The sequence below is a fragment of the Panthera tigris genome, chromosome A2 (assembly GCF_018350195.1).
Source record: "Panthera tigris isolate Pti1 chromosome A2, P.tigris_Pti1_mat1.1, whole genome shotgun sequence".
In the NCBI taxonomy this organism is placed as follows: domain Eukaryota; kingdom Metazoa; phylum Chordata; class Mammalia; order Carnivora; family Felidae; genus Panthera; species Panthera tigris.
Genome location: NC_056661.1, coordinates 142,739,368 through 142,756,887, shown reverse-complemented (window position 1 = coordinate 142,756,887; position 17,520 = coordinate 142,739,368).

Sequence of the window (17,520 nt, the reverse complement as noted above, 5' to 3'; positions counted from 1 at the left end):
ATTTACTAATTTTCAGAGTAAACAATTAGTGTGATATTTCATAGTTGTATTATAAGCCATGAAGCTGAGATCCTAATGCATCTATGGTTTCTAGCCTTCTTTTTAGTTACTATGCTAGTTTATTGGAGTTAGCATTTTCCTGTACTTAAAATGATTTGTCAATATCTCCTTTAACGGCTACATATAATTTTTCTGTATAGTTGGATCAAAGTTCTTTCCTATTAAGTAGAGTGTCTCCAGTTATTCATGGTCACCAGAAATGTTTTTGCAATATTTTGTGCCTAGATTTTTGCTTAACTTTTGGATTATTTCTGTAGGATAGAGTCTATTTTCTTAAAACCCAGATTAAGCATGTAGCTATGAAGAACTGGCTCACATGTATAATGGGCCTTTGTTAAAAGCTGGTTTCCCCCTTTAAGACCTAATGCTCATCAGTGCTGTAGTTTCCCCCAGGATTCCTTGTGTTTTGTTTCACTTGCCATGTGTATGTTCTCTTTCTAAATGATTCATAAGCCCTCTGAGGTCAGGTATTGTGTTTTCTTTCTCTGTGTATCCCTAGCATCGTGCATTATGTTTAACTCACCATAGACACTGAAGAAATCTTCGTTGATTAATGATGGTGATTTTTTTTTCTTTTTTTGCCATATTGTGGTAAATTTAGTAGCCTTAGCGTCGCTAGAGCTGGCTGTGACTTTGAAGGCTTCTGTCTGATGGAAGGCTCACTCACATAGGTCTATCCTCCTATTGAAATTGTTTTGTGGAGGCCTGGGTGGCTCAGTCGGTTAAGTGTCTGACTCTTGATTTTTGGCTCAGGTCATGATTTCACAGTTTGGTTTGTGAGATCGAGATGTCTGTCAGGCTCCCTGCTGAGGGCACAGAGCCTGCTTGGGATTCTCTCTCTCCCTCTCCCTCTCCCTCTCCCTCTCTGCCCCTCCCCTGCGTGTGTGCATGCCCTCTCTCTCTCTTTAGATAAATAAATAAATAAAAAATAATTTCGTGTATGAAGTACAGGATTGGCAAAGGTGATGCTATTGTGTTTCCTAAATTACTCCTATGTCCTAGATAATATATTGTAACGTTGGTGCTGACGATTGTTTATGATAACACAAAATTGACTACATCTTCTGCAGTATGCTGCTGAGAGCTCCTAGGTGTGGACCAATTAGTGAGCAATGTGGCTGGATGTCCCTCTCCATAGTGTGGCAGTATCTTCTCCTGGGAAGATTTCATTGACAGATGAGTCTGCATAGAAGGGGGGAGCAATTATCTTCAGACAGCCAAGTTAAAGGAGATAAAAGCTTTATTACCTGCCTTGTTATTATTTACTTGGTATCGCTAGACATCAGTGATGCCCCCCAAACGACTACTTTTTAATGACTGATTTTTATGAAATGATTGTTTATCAGTGGTAAAACTTTCTCTTTGAGGATCCTTTGGTTTTAGTTCAATTAGGTTAAAGTTGATATTTAGATCAACATTATTACTTATAACCTATTTAAATAATCTGTCTTTGTTGTACTTCACATATATTCTCTTTTTAAAAAATTCACAATTTTTTTTTTTTTTTTAGTTTGAAACATTTTATATTTAGGAATGTCTAGACCTGAAAGTATGACATGTTTTTTAGAGTAACATTGGCAGATGGACAGAATTATTCTCTATGAGAAAATTATATCTCTGTTGTATAGACCATAAAGTTTTAAAATGCATGATTATATTTTCCTTTTTCATTGTTTTGAAATGAGAGAGAATTTCTTTTTTTAAAATTTTTTTAGTGTTTATTTTTGAGAAAGAGAGAGACAGTGCTAGTGGGGAGGGACAGAGAGAGGAAGAGACACAGAATCTGAAGCAGGCTCGAGGCTCTGAGCTGTCAACACAGGGCCTGATGCGGGGCTCAAACCCGTGAATTGTGATATCATGACCTGAGATGAAGTCAAAAGCTCAACCAACTGAGCCACCGGGTGCCCCTGTAATGAGACAGAATTTCTTAAATAGACTGTATCTATAGTGAGGACAGGAATCATGTCTTACTAATAAAATTGAATCTCTAGAGCCCAGTGTAGCACATCCTAGATGCTCAATAAATTTTTCTTAAAAAAATTTTTTTAAAATGTTTATTTATTTTTGAGAGAGAGAGAGAGAGAGAGAGCGAGTCGGGGAAGGGCAGAGAGAGAGGGAGACACAGAATCCGAAGCAGGCTCTAGGCTCTGAGCTGTCAGCACAGAGCCCGATGAGGGGCTCGAACCCACAAACCATGAGATCGTGACCTGAGGCGAAGCCAGACGCCTAACTGACAGAGCCACCCAGGCACCCCTCAATACATTTTTCTTGAGTCGAAGAATGAATTTGTCTCTGTTGCTGTCATTGGTGCCTAATCAAAGAACAAATAAAGTAGCTCCTCTATTCTCTGAACAACCTAAAATCCTTTGTGGTTCTTAGAATAAATGATGAGCGATAGGTGATGGGGACTGAGGAATGCAGTTGTGATGAGCATGGGGTGGTGTATGTAAGTATTGAGTCACTGGATTGTGCATCTGAAACTAATATTGCACCATTTGTTGACTAGCTGGAATGTATTTATTTTATTTTATTAAAAATTTTTTTTTAACATTTATTCATTTTTGAAAGACAGAGACAGAGTGCGAATGGGGAAGGGGCAGAGAGAGAGGGAGACACAGAATTCGAAGCAGGTTCCAGACTCCAAGCTGTCAGCATGGAGCCAGATGCGGGGCTTGAACCGCAAGATCATGACCTGAGCCGAAGCTGGTCCCCCAACCGAGTCACCCAGGTGCCCCTGACTAACTGGAATTTAAATAAAAACTAAAAAAGTGTAAAGTTATAATTAGAAGAGCATAAACAAATAGAATAGATGGTAGTAATGCTTTCTTTTAAGTTAAAATGAAGTACTCTAATCTCTGTCTTTTGGGCCAAAGTAGATATTGCCATTTTTTTTTTTTTAAGGAGTTTTACACAACACATACACACATCATGGAAAAATACATCAAAATTAATTAAACTGCAGTATTTTCGATGCTTTATAAACATTAGCCCCATTCATTATCATAATATCCTTATAAAACAAATATTATCATCTTCTGCAAATAGGTGGTTAAATTGAAGGACCGTGTCTGCAGTGAATATGCTGAGTCATTTAGTGTCCTAAGAGTTTTCTTGTTCTTATATTAGGTACACAGAATCCATCTGTAGTTTTGATGAAATGCTATTTTCCATTATTAATTATGGTTAGTACAAATACTTTTTTTAATTCCGGGAACTATCAAACTTAAAAAAAAGAGGGAGAATAGGAGGTAGATGAAATATCCTCTACTGGACAAAGATTATAATTAGCAAAGCCAAAAATGCAGTGAAGTAAGAGAAACTAACCACTAAATTGCGATCCCTAGTATATTTGTACTTACCACCAACCACCTTGTTGATGTTACATATCAAATATTAGTGACCTAGAACTATGACTTCTGTTCCCCTCTCTAGTTACCCTAAGACTCAGCTCTCCCTGTATACCTGTTTGACTTGTCAAACTCCAAAAGGTGGCTCTGGAACTGTGCCTTTCATCCATTTCACATAGTCCATCTTCCTTAACTGACTTACTTCCAATACTCCATTTATCCCCGTGAAACCAAGTGACCCGATATATACCTAAATGCACACCTGCATAGCCATCCAGCTGTCTTTATCCCTGTTTATCCCCAAAATGGTTTGACAGAAGAATGTACCAATGGTTTCTGGAGGGAAACTATATAGGTTGGACAGATGGTTCAAGTGCTAGATCAGATTTTGTTTCCTTCTAGGATTTTTTTTTTTTTTTTTACCACTAGCCTCCAACCACCCCACTCTGGAAACTCTTTCAGGACAGAAACTCCTCCTAGGCCTAGTTTAAAACCTCCCCAACCAAGCCATCTGGAAAAAGATTGTGAGCTGAAAAAAAAGATAAGGAGTATGTAGGGGGAAAGGTGTATATGTGGCAGACAGACTGTGACAAGGACAAGTTCTAGGCTCAATTCTGAAGACAAATTGTAATTCTTTGAATTACACTTTTTCCATTCCCTTCTTTAGTTACTTCATGCTACCTGGGGCACTTGCGTCAGGAGAGAAAACAATAAAAGTAATTACTCTAAAATTTTATGGTCTCACTATGATATCATTTCTTTTTATATAATATTATTTCTTTTTTATAGCCTCTGTGATGTAGTTAATAGTACTTACATTTTACAGCTGAAAAAAGTGGAGTTCAAAGCAGTTAAGTGATTCATAGAATCAGTAAATGGCGGAAATTGGACTTAATCCAGGGCTTTTGATGCTAACTAAACCACAGTGCAAAGACAATAAATAGCACTGTATATGGGAAATGACAAAAATGAACATAAGAAAAGAGGCCATATTTAAGATTTCAAAAAGTTAGCCTAACAACATTACAGACTCATTATTTGGTTAGGAGATTGTCGAGAAATGAAATGCCAAACTTTCTTCTAGCTCACTAGATTGGTACAAGTCAACCCTGTAAAAGGTTGTGCTTCATTGATTTTAGAAATGACAACTACTGCAGTAATAAGAATGGAGGCCCATAAAATTCACAGGAAGTACCTAAAGGAAATCTAAATGAAAAACATTTAAAAATGGAAACAATAGATCTATGTTAAGGAAAACACATCTTGAAGAATCAGAGTGAGGAAAATAAAAGAATTTCAATCTCAGTTGCTGCAAGAGTAAGTAACTAAAGTATGGCTCCCTTCTCATTACAGCATAACTCCTAATCAACCAAACTGCCATCAAAAGCCCATGGAACTGAGGACCATTAAGTATGATGAGGAGATACATACAATGCCTCCATGTATTATGAAAAGAGTCCTCTATATATTCCAAAGCATATTCTTTACTTAGTGTAAAAAACATTTTGGGGCGCCTGGGTGGCTCAGTCGGTTGAGCGTCCAACTTCAGCTCAGGTCATGATCTCGCGGTCGGTGAGTTCAAGCCCCGCTCTGTGCTGACAACTCAGAGCCTGGAGCCTGTTTCAGATTCTGTGTCTCCCTCTCTCTCTGACCCTCTCCCATTCATGCTCTGTCTCTCCCTGTCTCAAAAACAAATAAACGTTAAAAAAAAAAATAAAACATTTTGCCATCTTAAAAAACCCTATTACAATTAAAATAAATCTTTCTGGACTGCTTCCCTAGAATATTTCCTAATTTCCATGTGATGCATTCAGTCCATCTGTGACTTGTTAGAAGGAAAAGATGAAAAACAATGGGAAAAAAAGTCTCTGTTCAATCCTGTTCATTGAAAATGCTTTCTATGTCAATTTATTAAAGAAAAAAATTTGTACCTGTCAAGAGTCAGAGGCTTAACTGACTTAGCCACCCTGGCGCCCCTTATCTTAATATTTTAAAGAAAAAATATTAAAACTAAAATATAAGGACAAGAATAAAATACATTTATAATAATTCTGCCCAGAACTAACTACTGTTAACATTTTGGCATATTACTTATTTCGATTTCAAAATGCTAAATGGAATAGGTTATGCTTCAAAACGATTATTTTCATAGAAATGGCACTTTTTAAAAACAGAATATAAGGTCAAAACTTTGAAAAAAATTGAAGTGCCAATTATTTGTAATTACATAATTGCTCAATTAGGATTGTTCTCTCTCAATGCTCACAGACTCTTGGTATTGAAAGGTACCCAAAAGACCAAAATACAGGAATCACTTCAATAGGTGGTATTGAATCTTTGACAGAAGATGATTTAATAATTGGCTTGGGTCATTCTGACAACCTTCCCCTTTAAATCATTTTACTTATTAAAGAGTTTGGATTCAGTATTTAAAGACTCTTTCAAAATTGAAGCAAATATTTGTTATAGAGCAGAGCTAAAACATAGGTGTGCATCAGAATCACCTGGAGGGCTTACTAAAACCCAGATTGCAGAGTTTCTCATTCAGTCTGGGGCTTGGATGTTGCATTTCTAACAAGTCCTCATCCCATGTGGTGCTAGTGCTGCTTCCCTGGGGATCACGCTTTGAGAATCACTGATATAGGGCATACTTATGTAAATGAAGCTTAGGGGGCACCTGGGTGGCTCAGTCAGTTAAGCCTCCGACTTTTGATTTTGGCTGGGGTCATGGTCTCCGGGTTTGTGAATTTGAGCACCGCCCCCTCTTGGGCTCCTCACTGACATCTTAGGATCCTGTTTGGGATTCTGTCTCCCTCTCTCTCTGCCCCTCCCCCACTTGCGCGCTCGCTCTCTCTCAAAATAAATAAAAATAAACTTAAATGCATAAATAAGTAAATAAATGTAGCTTAGAAGAGGCAACTTCTCCTAACACTGCAAAAAATAGTTTCGGGCGTACAATTAACACGTTCCATTTCACACCATGGAGGTGAGCGGTAGGTTTTATTTAGGGGTTTTAAAATGAAATTTAAAAACTGATTTTAATGAGGATGCAGGAACAAACTCGAATATAAAGTAAGGGTTCAGTTTAATGCTGTATAGGTATGAGAGGAAAAAAAAAACCCCACAATTCATTCAAAAGAAAACCTCCCAAATCCCAGAATTTCCTACTTCGGTGCAGGTTGTCCATAAAAGCATGGAGGGTGTATGCCAGTTTACGAATCAGTATGTAGGGTGAACACTTCTGTTTCTCATGTGCTAAACTCCTGCTCTTTGAATTTTCCTCTCCAAACCCTAAACCTTATCAGCGTGAAACTCTTTCCCTTCTCTTCCCTGTGATCAGTATCTGACCACTCTCACAGATACTCCTAGTCCAGAAGACTAATACATTTTCTGCTTTATAAAATATCTGCAGAGCACAAGACAAGAATGAGTTTCAGGGAGTCTCAGACCTTTGCCAGACAACCATGCACCAATGCACTACCTCTATAAAACTTTGTATTTCTTTTTTTTTTTAATGTTTTTATTTTTGAGAGAAAGAGAGAGAGAGAGAGAGAGAGAACGTGAGTGGGGGAGGGGCAGAGAGAGAGAGGGAAACAACAGAATATGAGGCAGGCTCTGAGCTGTCAGCACAGAGTCTGATGTGGGGCTGGAACCCATGAACCGTGAGATCATGACCTGGGCTGAAGTCACTTAACTGACTGAGCCACCCAGGTACCCCAAAACTTTGTATTTCAAATTGTCATTAATGAATGTCTTTATGGCCGTTGAGGCAGGATACTGGTCTGGGGATGAAGTGACCTCCATTCCAGCTCTAGTCCTGCTGTGATTCAGTTGTTAACTTGAGGCAAATTGCTTAACTCCTTCCGTGTAGCGTTTAAGAGTTCATGACTTTGGTGCCAAACAGACCTGGGTTTGAATCCCAGTTTCTGGTACTAACTGGCTTTGGGAATCTGTAAAATGGGGATAATAACAACTAACAAATATGAAGGGCAGGGTATCGACATTAGAATATATATATATACACTCCTCACAGTGCACACAGTAGGCGCTCAATACTGCTCATTACTATTACCATCCATAAAATGGTAGGGCTGGATTGGATAATGGATGCTTGGGCACCTTTCACCCCTACGATGCAATAATTTTAGCCTGAAATATATCGTTGAAAAATAATTATGGCTGTATTAGTCTTGCCATGGCTGCCATAACAAAGAATGACAGACTAGCTGGCTTAAATGACAGAAATGTATTTTCTCACAGTTGTGGAGGCTGCAAGTCCAAGTCAAAGTGTCAGCAGGGTTGGCTCCTTCTGAGGCCTTTCTCTTTGGTGCATAGATGGCTGCCTTCTTCCTAAGAAGGTCTTCACGTCGTTTTTTTTCTCTGTGTATATATTTGTGTCCAAATTTCCTCTTCTTATATGGAAACCAGTCATGTTGAATTAGGGTCCACCCTAATGACCTCAGTTTAACATAATTACCTCTTCAAAGACCCTGTCTCCAAATACAGTCACCTTCTGAGGTATGGAGTTGAGGGCTTGAACATATGCATTTTAAGGGGACCCAATTTAGCCCATAGCAATGGCTAAGCAAGGAATGTGGGTTGTGGTTTTTTTTTTTTTTTTTTTTTTCCCTACTGGGGTTGATGAAGAATTAGGAGTTTTATTTTTGCTTTGGTGTGTCGTTTTATGGTGAGCCTTTGGCTAGCCAAAACCAAAACACAAAAGAAACCCAAACGCCATGACCACCACCAGCACGATGTAGAGGAAAGCAGTGGCATTAATAATGTATTCTGTATTATGTTTTACACTTTACAAAATATTTTTAATACGTATGTTGAAGTAGTCTAAACTGTGGTGACGAATGGACTCGAGCCTGGGCTCAGTGCAACAGAAGTTTATTCCTCTCGCCTCTAATAGCCCTGGGCCGCTGTTGAGGTCAGCGTGTGACTCTCCTCCACGTTGTCCGAGAGACTCCTTTCATCTGTGATTCTGTTCTCCCCTAGCAGTGTTTTTGTTTTTGTTTTTTTTAAGTCAGGTTTATTTAGATGTAATTTAACATATAGTGAAATTCTACCCCCATGTCCTTTTTTTTTTTTTTTTTTTTTTTTAAAGTAGGCTTCACATCCAGCACAGAGCCCAATACAGGCTTTGAACTCATGACCCTGAGATCAAGACCTGAGCTGAGATCAAGAGTCAGATGCTTAACCGACTCAGCCACCCAGGTGCCCCTGAAATTCTCCCTTTTTTCGGTGTGCAGTTCAAATAGTTTCTATGAACATATACAGCTGTATAGCCGTCATCAGCTTTGAGATCTAGAACGTCACCAGCTCTCCAAAAAGTACCCATGTAGCCCTTTGTAGTCAATCTCCTTTCCTCCCCCACTGATTTCTGTCCCTATAAATTTGCCTTTTCCAGAATGACATGTAGATGGGATCACATAGTAAATAGGCTTTTATGTCCAGATTTTTTTCACCTTGGCATAATCCGGGGTCTTAGGCTTTTTGTGTCATGGGCTGCTTCGGCAGTCTGGTTGAGCCTCTAAACTTCCTTCTTGGAATAATGTTTACAAATGCATAGAATAAAATATTTACGATTACATAATGAAAATTATGTTGAAATGTAGTTATTTAAGTTTTAAAAGAGCTAATTTGTGATATAGTATTATAGGTACTTTTTTTTTTAATTTTTTTTTCAACGTTTTTTATTTATTTTTGGGACAGAGAGAGACAGAGCATGAACGGGGGAGGGGCAGAGAGAGAGGGAGACACAGAATCGGAAACAGGCTCCAGGCTCCGAGCCATCAGCCCAGAGCCGACGCGGGGCTTGAACTCACGGACCGCGAGATCGTGACCTGGCTGAAGTCGGATGCTTAACCGACTGCGCCACCCAGGCGCCCCAATACTTTTTATGAATTCCTTAAATAATAAGATCTAGACATGAGTCTAATAACTACTATAACATCAAAGTAGTGATGAACACACACTGTATTTTGAGATATCTCCAACAATTGTCATGAAATATGACAATATTGCTGATTTTTATTGGTGAAAGAGTCAGATGTTGGTCCTGGTGATGTGCTTTCTTGTTGCCTTCATTACTAATGACAGGAAAAAAATAATGCAAGGAAATGCAGCGTTTCAAATAGAGGTTAGTGGAAATAAAGGTTTAAAGATTTTTCTCATTTGTATCACAGACTCTCTGAATTCTATCCATAGACCCTTTGGGGCTCCATGTACCCCAGGCTAAGAATTCCTATTTCTAGGGCCTCCTCATCACTTACAACCAGCCTATAGAATGGGAAGGGAATAGAGAAGTAGTTGAGGGAGATGTTTCTGGGCCTGGCCTGGCAGTGGCATATGTCATTTCTGCTCACATTTTGTCACAGAGAACTTAGTCATATGGCTCCACCTATCTGCAAGAAAGACAAGAAACATAGTCTAGCTGTGTACCCAAGGATGAAGTGAAGGGATTTTGGTGGCTGGCTTGTCGTCTGTCAGGCTAACTTATTTAATTTAACCCTTATAGGATACCACCTTACATGATAACATCATAAATGATAAAAGCATGCTTTTGAAAAGTTTAATGATAACATAATTTAGTTAGTAAGTTAGAAACTCAGGAAAAAAATCTGGATCTTCTTGTTCCAAATCCTAAACTGTTTGTGCTATGTCTTGGTGTCCTTATGACGCCATGGGATTGAAGCATCACTCCAAAGATCTATGTGCATGAAAATATCGCCTCCTTTTCTAGGGTGCCACTGTGCTTGGGGCTTCATGCTATGTGGCTACTGTCTTGAAACTCAATAATTTTATCTTTGAATTGGTGTTTTGTAGGTGAGGTCTGATGGGACAGTGGAGCACTCACTGGGGTTTTGGAGCCTTGGTTCACATGCAGTGCCACCTGCCACCCCCTCCCTTAGGTTCTTGGCTACCTGCTCTCTGCCCCCTGGGACCTGGGCCCACCTTGCCTCTTCCTCCCCACTCTTGCCCCAAGATCATTACTATCCTCTGCCTGGTCCAGCAACCAGGCAGCCTCAGCAGAAAGGGGGAAACCTGCATTCTCTTGTTCCCTTCTGCCCCTGGGAGCGGCCTGGGTACAGGTGCAGGTGGGGCAGAGTCAGGTGCATGTCCTTGTGGTGTCTCGAGTGGCGGCACCCCAGCATCTTTGGCAGGTGCATTGGAGGGACCGTCCCTCTTGAACAGGCACTGAGTGTGTACTGTTGTGGAAGTTATAATCTTTTGGGGGTTGCTTGTCCTCTTTGTTTTGGGGCACTGGTTCCAAGCCCCTTCATTTTCATTTTGCACTGGACCTTGCAAATGATGTAGCTATTCCTGTGTGGGGATCCCAGTGAAAGGCACTATGCTGAATTATACAACAGAGGCATCTGCCATTGTGTCAGAAGTTTTTTGTTTCTTGTTTTTTTTTTTTTAATCCAACACAGATTTACCTAGAAGGGATGGAAGGATCCTTTATCAGTCTCCCACAACCACATTACCATGGATCAAGTTCATTAATTTTGCAAATTATGATCAAAGATCAAAGCTTAGAAACTGATCTTGAGGAAACCCAGAACTGGAAGATTTCTGCAGGTAAATGCCATGATAATAAACCCTGACAGGTAGTCGCAGGATGGGCCAAACAGCAAGGTTGGCAGGCTCAGGCAAAGTGTCTACAGGACTCCAGAGGATCTGGGCCAAGAAAGGCAAAAAAGAGACAGGGAAGTATGTGAGGCGGGCTGTGCAAGGGGAAGAAGCAGGACAAGGAAGAGAAGGGAAGAGCCAAAAGGCAATTCTCCTTTACTGCATAATTTTGCTTGGTCTGGGGTTTGCTTTGAAGACTCTTAATCTTGAGGAAAATGGCAGCAGGAAGCTGAGGTGTATGTCAGCAGTGTTTATATGCTCAAATCTAAAAGTAGCAATTTCTTGACACTTTGAAGTTTGGCTGGTAATTTTGCACATTCTTCCAAGATGAGTAGTTGTATCTCTATTGCTATTATATAGTCTCTCACAAAAAAACATTCACAGTGACTTATGGACGCTTACAATTGTCCAAGACTTTTGTTATTTTTCTTCCTTAGTATCAAGAAGAAAAATGAGCAGGAGGACTAGAAATTGAAACTAGAAGTCGTGGTTGCCACATCACTATTCAAAACCACTCTTTTACTTCCTTTCCCACAACCATAATTTCACAGACAAAGCATTACTGCTTCAAGCAAGAAGGTAAATGCTATGAGTTGAATTGTATCCTCTCGCCTCCAAATTTATGTGTTAAAGTCCTAACCCCCAGTACCTCAGAATGTGGCCTTATTTGGACATAGGGTTGTTGCAGAGTGATTGGTTAAGATGAAGTCATACTGGAATAGGGTTGATCCTTACTCCAATAGAACTGGTGTCCTTATACAAAGGGGAAATTTGGGCACAGATACGGGTACACTAGGAGAGCATCATGTGAACATTATTAGGCTTTCACAAGACAAAGAACTATCAGAAATTAGGAGAGAGGCCTGGAACAGATCCTTTCCTCATGTCTTCAAAGGAAGTGTGGTCCTGCCAACACCTTGATCTTGTACGTGGAGCCTCCAGAAATAGGAGACAATAAATATCTTTTGTTTAAACCACTCTGTGGTTACTTTACATGGCAGCCTTAGAAAACTAATACAGTAAGCAAAAGGATTGCTGAATCTGTGCAATAAGAAGTCATATTTCATAGAGATTCTCCATTTTAGGGGCACCTGGGTGCTCAGTCCACTGAGTGTTTAGCTCTTAATATTGACTCAGGTCACGATCTCAGGATCGTGGGATCAAGCCCTGTGTAGGGCGCTGTACTGACAGCTCAGAGCATGCTTGGGATTCTCTCTCTCCATTTCTCTTTGCCCCTCCCCAGCCTCCAAATAAATAAATACACATTAAAAAAAGATTCTCCATTTTATTAATTACTGGTGAAACAAGAAGAAACAGAAAGCATGTATTACCAAGATACACAGAGTAAACTAAAAATTGCAATCAAGTAATCAGCCAGCAAATGACCCCCAAAACCCTAAATTGTTTTATTTTAGTTATAATCCTTAATGAATCACAGAATCTTCTGTCTGAAAGGGACAAAGAAATCCATCCTTGGTTCTTCTCTTTGTTTATTACCAATAGGAACAGATGTATTTTTTCTTATTGAATGTTTCCCATGCAAAGATTATGATCCTTCTCAGGAATCTTTTTCTTGGCCATCTTGATGTAGGTATTCCATCCCATACAGTTTATATCTACAGGAGGTAGATATAAATAATGTGAGTCAGTTGATGACTCTTTCCTCCTCTCTGGTCTGGAATGACAATAACCATATTGGTGGCTGGATCTACAATACGATGTTCATTAAATAATTCACATGTCACCAATGTGACTCTTATTGCTGTAATACTATGTGATAATTATAGGTGATGTCTTGAGATTGGGCCTAATTCAACTTTGTCAAATTATATATTTAACATAAAATGGGAGGATTCAGATTGAGAAAGCAAGAATGCATAAAGCCTCCATATTTTCCAGTTCATGCAGCAGCAACTGCACTCCAATTCTAAGACCTGCCTGCCTTTATTAGCTAGAAACTGTAGAGACCCAGTCCACAGCTAAGTACCTATGCGGCTTGGAGATGGTCAGTACATAAAGTTAGAATATAAAGGAATTAGATTCGGGGTGCCCGGGTGGTTCGGTCGGTTGTCAGACTCTTGATATGGGCTCAGGTCATGATCCCGGATTGAGCCCTGCTTTGAGCCCTCAGGCTCCCTGCTGGGCATGGAGCTTGCTTAAGATCCTCTCTCTCTCTTCCTCTGCCCCTCTCCCTTGTTCTTGTTCTCTCTCTCTCTCTAAATAAATAAATGAATAAATGAATAAATAAATAAATAAATAAATAAATGGATTAGATTCTTAAGATTACTAAGCCACTCCCCAATTGTATGTTTCATGTCTTTGTAAATTATACTATTTTATGCTGAGCCCTGCTTTGAGCCCTCCGGCTCCCTGCTGGGCATGGAGCTTGCTTAAGATCCTCTCTCTCTCTTCCTCTGCCCCTCTCCCTTGTTCTTGTTCTCTCTCTCTCAAAATAAATAAATAAATAAATAAATAAATAAATAAATAAATAAATAAATAAATAGATTAGATTCTTAAGATTACTAAGCCACTCCCCAATTGTATGTTTCATGTCTTTGTAAATTATACTATTTTATGCTGTTAATCCCTTAAGGTCCCAGATGACTCTTAGTGACAAAGGATGAATATAATGATACCTTGTCCCCTGGGGGAACATGGGGGAATATCAGCCATGTCTTCACTAGATTTCAGAGAAAACCAGAAAGGGTTTTATGTTTCTCTTGAGTCAGTACATGAGCCTCTCACAGTCCATTATCTACACTATCAGCTGTAGTTTATAAAACCCAAACATGACTATGTTACCTTCTACCCTGCTTAAAACGTTTGTAGTTAGCAATCATTAAAATACCAATTTTAATTTGGCCTTTAAGTCATGAGTTTATCATCTACGTTAGAAGGTAAGCTTTGAGGCTTACTGCCCTGGGATGAGAAAGAAGTTTCCTGACTCTTTAACTCTTGAAACCAGGCTTGGGCTAGAGATGATTATCTAAATTTCTGTAGTGTGTAAAGAACCAAGCTTACTAATTTGAGATCACAGAGTGTGCCAAAGTGTAGAGAGGCTAACCCATCCTCCTATGATAGGATAACCAGCCCATGAAGCTTGCTGTCCTATGGTGGATGAAGGTTTGGTGTAGAGCAGTGGTTCTCAACCTTCTCAGATCCAGTGTCCCATTTTCGTAACTAATGTTTTATAATGCTTCCCTTATCATCCTGAAATGAAAGGCATAGATAATGTAAATTATCTCCACATAGAATTCCAAAAAATCAATATAATAACCTAAGCCTAATATAAAGGAGAAATAAAGGGAAAGTAATTTATTATAAAATAATAAGTTTTTCTAGCCTAGACATGTCTAGACCAGAAGACATAATGAGGGGGTCATATGCTTGAATCTTGTTACAGTGAAAAAGTTTGAATTTAAGAGAAGTAAAAAACTCTTCTGTATAAGAAATACAAGAAAATGAAAGGACAGAAATACAAGTGGAAATGAAAAATAAAAACCAGAATTAGGATATGTAATACCAAGAGACACTTAATTATATATGATAAGAGAAAGGGAAATAACCGTAATTGAAGTGTGGATAATAGCCAAGACAAATTATAGATAGTTGAAATGGAGAAAATGAGGAAATAAGATATTGGTACAAATGAATTTGGTTTTATTTCTTATACAATGTAAAATAATTCCCTTTATTATGACATCAGTGATCAAGTGTCACGCACACACAAAACCTATCTCCTGCCTTAAAATTCCTCTGCATCCCATCTCTGGTCTTTAAAAAGACCCTGGATACTATATTCTTAGGCAAAGAGGAAGAAGGCAGATTGAAAAACAATACCGTATCAGAAGAAGGTTGTTTGACAGGCTTCTGGGAACAGAGTCAAAGTAAGATTAAAAAACAACAGGCTGTTACAAATTACAGTACCTAATTTTAATATGTAATTTTCACAGCACAGGCAATGGTGTGTTATATAACATTTAAAAAGTTAGAAATGATGTGAAATATTTTTAAAAACTTATTATTAACATGTGGTGAGATCCTTGTGTTTCAAACTCTGTTAAAAGGAGTCTCAAACTCCCTCGGGTACATATTTGCATGTCATAGGAACAAACGGAGACTGATATAGAAAAGCATGTTACACCAGTAATTCAAATACCATGAGGGCACTGCCACTGGTGATATGTTCTGAAATAATGAAGAAATCTTGCTAAACTTCCAAACAAAACAAGGTATAAGCAACACTCAATTTACATAGTAGTTGCATTTCTTGAATTCACTGTATATTAAAATCATGAAAAAATACTTCATGATTACAGCTGACTGTTGAACAATGTAGATTCTTTTGGAATATACATATGCATATAAGCAGATTCTTTTTGACAAATACAGTACAGTACTGTAAATGTATTTTCTCTTCTTCATGATTTTCTTAATATTTTTTGTTCTCTAGCTTACTTTATTGTAAGAATAAAGTATATAATACATTTAACATACAGAGTATGTGTTAATTGACAGTTTATGATTGGTAAGACTTCCCATCGACCATATGCTATTAATAGTCACATTTGGGGGGAGTGAAAAGTTATACGTGGATTTTCAACTGCGCTGTCAGCACCTAGCCCTAACCCTTGTGTTGTTCAAGGGTCAAGGGTATATGTAAACTGGAATTCGATTCTAGGCTCAGATAATAAGCAATTTTTCCACCTTTCTGTAAGCCTAGTGGGTTGTTAAAACATCAGGCATATTTCTCCAGAGAAGATATACAAATGGCCAATAAACACACGAAAAGATGTTCAACATCATTAGCTATATTTGGGAAATACAAATCAAAACCACAATGAGATAGTACTTCATATTAACTAGAATGGTTATAATACAGACAGACAATAACAAGGATTAGCAAGGATATGGAGAAATTGAAAACTTCATCCACTGCTGGCAAGAATGTAAAATGGTGCAGTTACTTTGAAAAATAGTCTGCATTTCCTCAAAAAGCTAAACAGTTACCTTGTGACCCAGTAACTACACTCCTAGGCATATACCCAAGAGAAATGAAAACATATCTCCACAAAAACATGTCTATGAATGTTCCAGCAGCACTATTTATACTAGTCAAAAGTGGAAAAAAAACCCTAAGTGTTCGTCAACTGATGAATGGATAAATAAAATGTGACATATTCATACGATAGAATATTATTTGGCAATCAAAAACTTGAAGTACTAATACGTGTTACAACAGGGGTGAACCTTGAAAACATTACACTAAGTGAAAGAAGTCAGACACAAAGGATCAAATATTATATATGGCCAATTATACAACATATTCAGGATAGGCAAATCCATACAGAGGGGACGTAGATTTATGGTTGCCTAGGGATAGGGGGTTGAGGTGAAATGGGGGGTCATTGCTAATGGCCACAGGATTTCTTTTGGGGGTAATGAAATGTTCTAAGATTGTAGTGATAGTTGCATAACTTTGTAAATATACTAAAAGAATTGAATAATACTTTGTGAGTTTTATCTCAGTAAAGCTGTCATTAAAAAAATGTCAGACTGGGGACACCTGGGTGGCTCAGCGGTTAAGCATTGGACTTGTGATTTCGGCTCAGGTCATGATCTCACAGTTCATGAAATTGAGCCCTGCATCGGGTTCTGTTCTGACAGCCCAGAGCCTGCTTGGGGTTTCTCTCTCCTTTCCCTCTGCCTCTCTGTCTCTCTTTCCCCACCCCCCCCCCCCCGTCTGTCTGTCTGTCTCTCTCTCAAAATAAATAAATAAATAAATAAACGTTAAAAAGAAATGTCAGATGGAATGCTGCACCGAGTGTCCTAAGCACTGTGAGACGTCTGGTATCTTCTATACTGTTCTACTAAATGCTAGTTGCAGCTGCCAATCATTGTGACAACGAATAATACCTCCACAGAGTTCCAAACATCCCCTCTAGAGAGTCACTAACTGTGGAAGAAGCAAAAATAAAGTCTACCCATGTTGGTGGACTAGATGGGTAAAGCAGAAATGAGGGTGTGAAGATAATTGGACAAATCCTCTTTATTCTGAGTTCCCGAAACGCTGGAGAGGAGATCACACATGATACCCTTCTCCTGGCCTCATCCATTTTGGGCAGGTATGTTCAATAAACTGGGAGGAACAACAGGAGTGGACAGGTTATTCATCCACTCATTGTTTGGGATCCTGGCAGGAAGCTGCAGCACAGGGCAGTCCTGCATCCACTTGGGGGAGTACACACCATAGTTAAAGGATGCTGTGGTGTGTTTAGTCAGAGAGGTTTAGTTTGCATTCCTGGTTCTCCCTCAGTTCCATGTGGCCTGGATGCTGAGTTTAGAGCTGGCAGGCCTGTTATGGACAGTCTGCCAGAGGCTGGACAGAATATGTGGCAAACATACAGCTTGATCCCAGGAGAGGCTGGGCAGGGACTGAGGGGGGCACTACTGGGGCTCTGGCTATGCAGAGTGA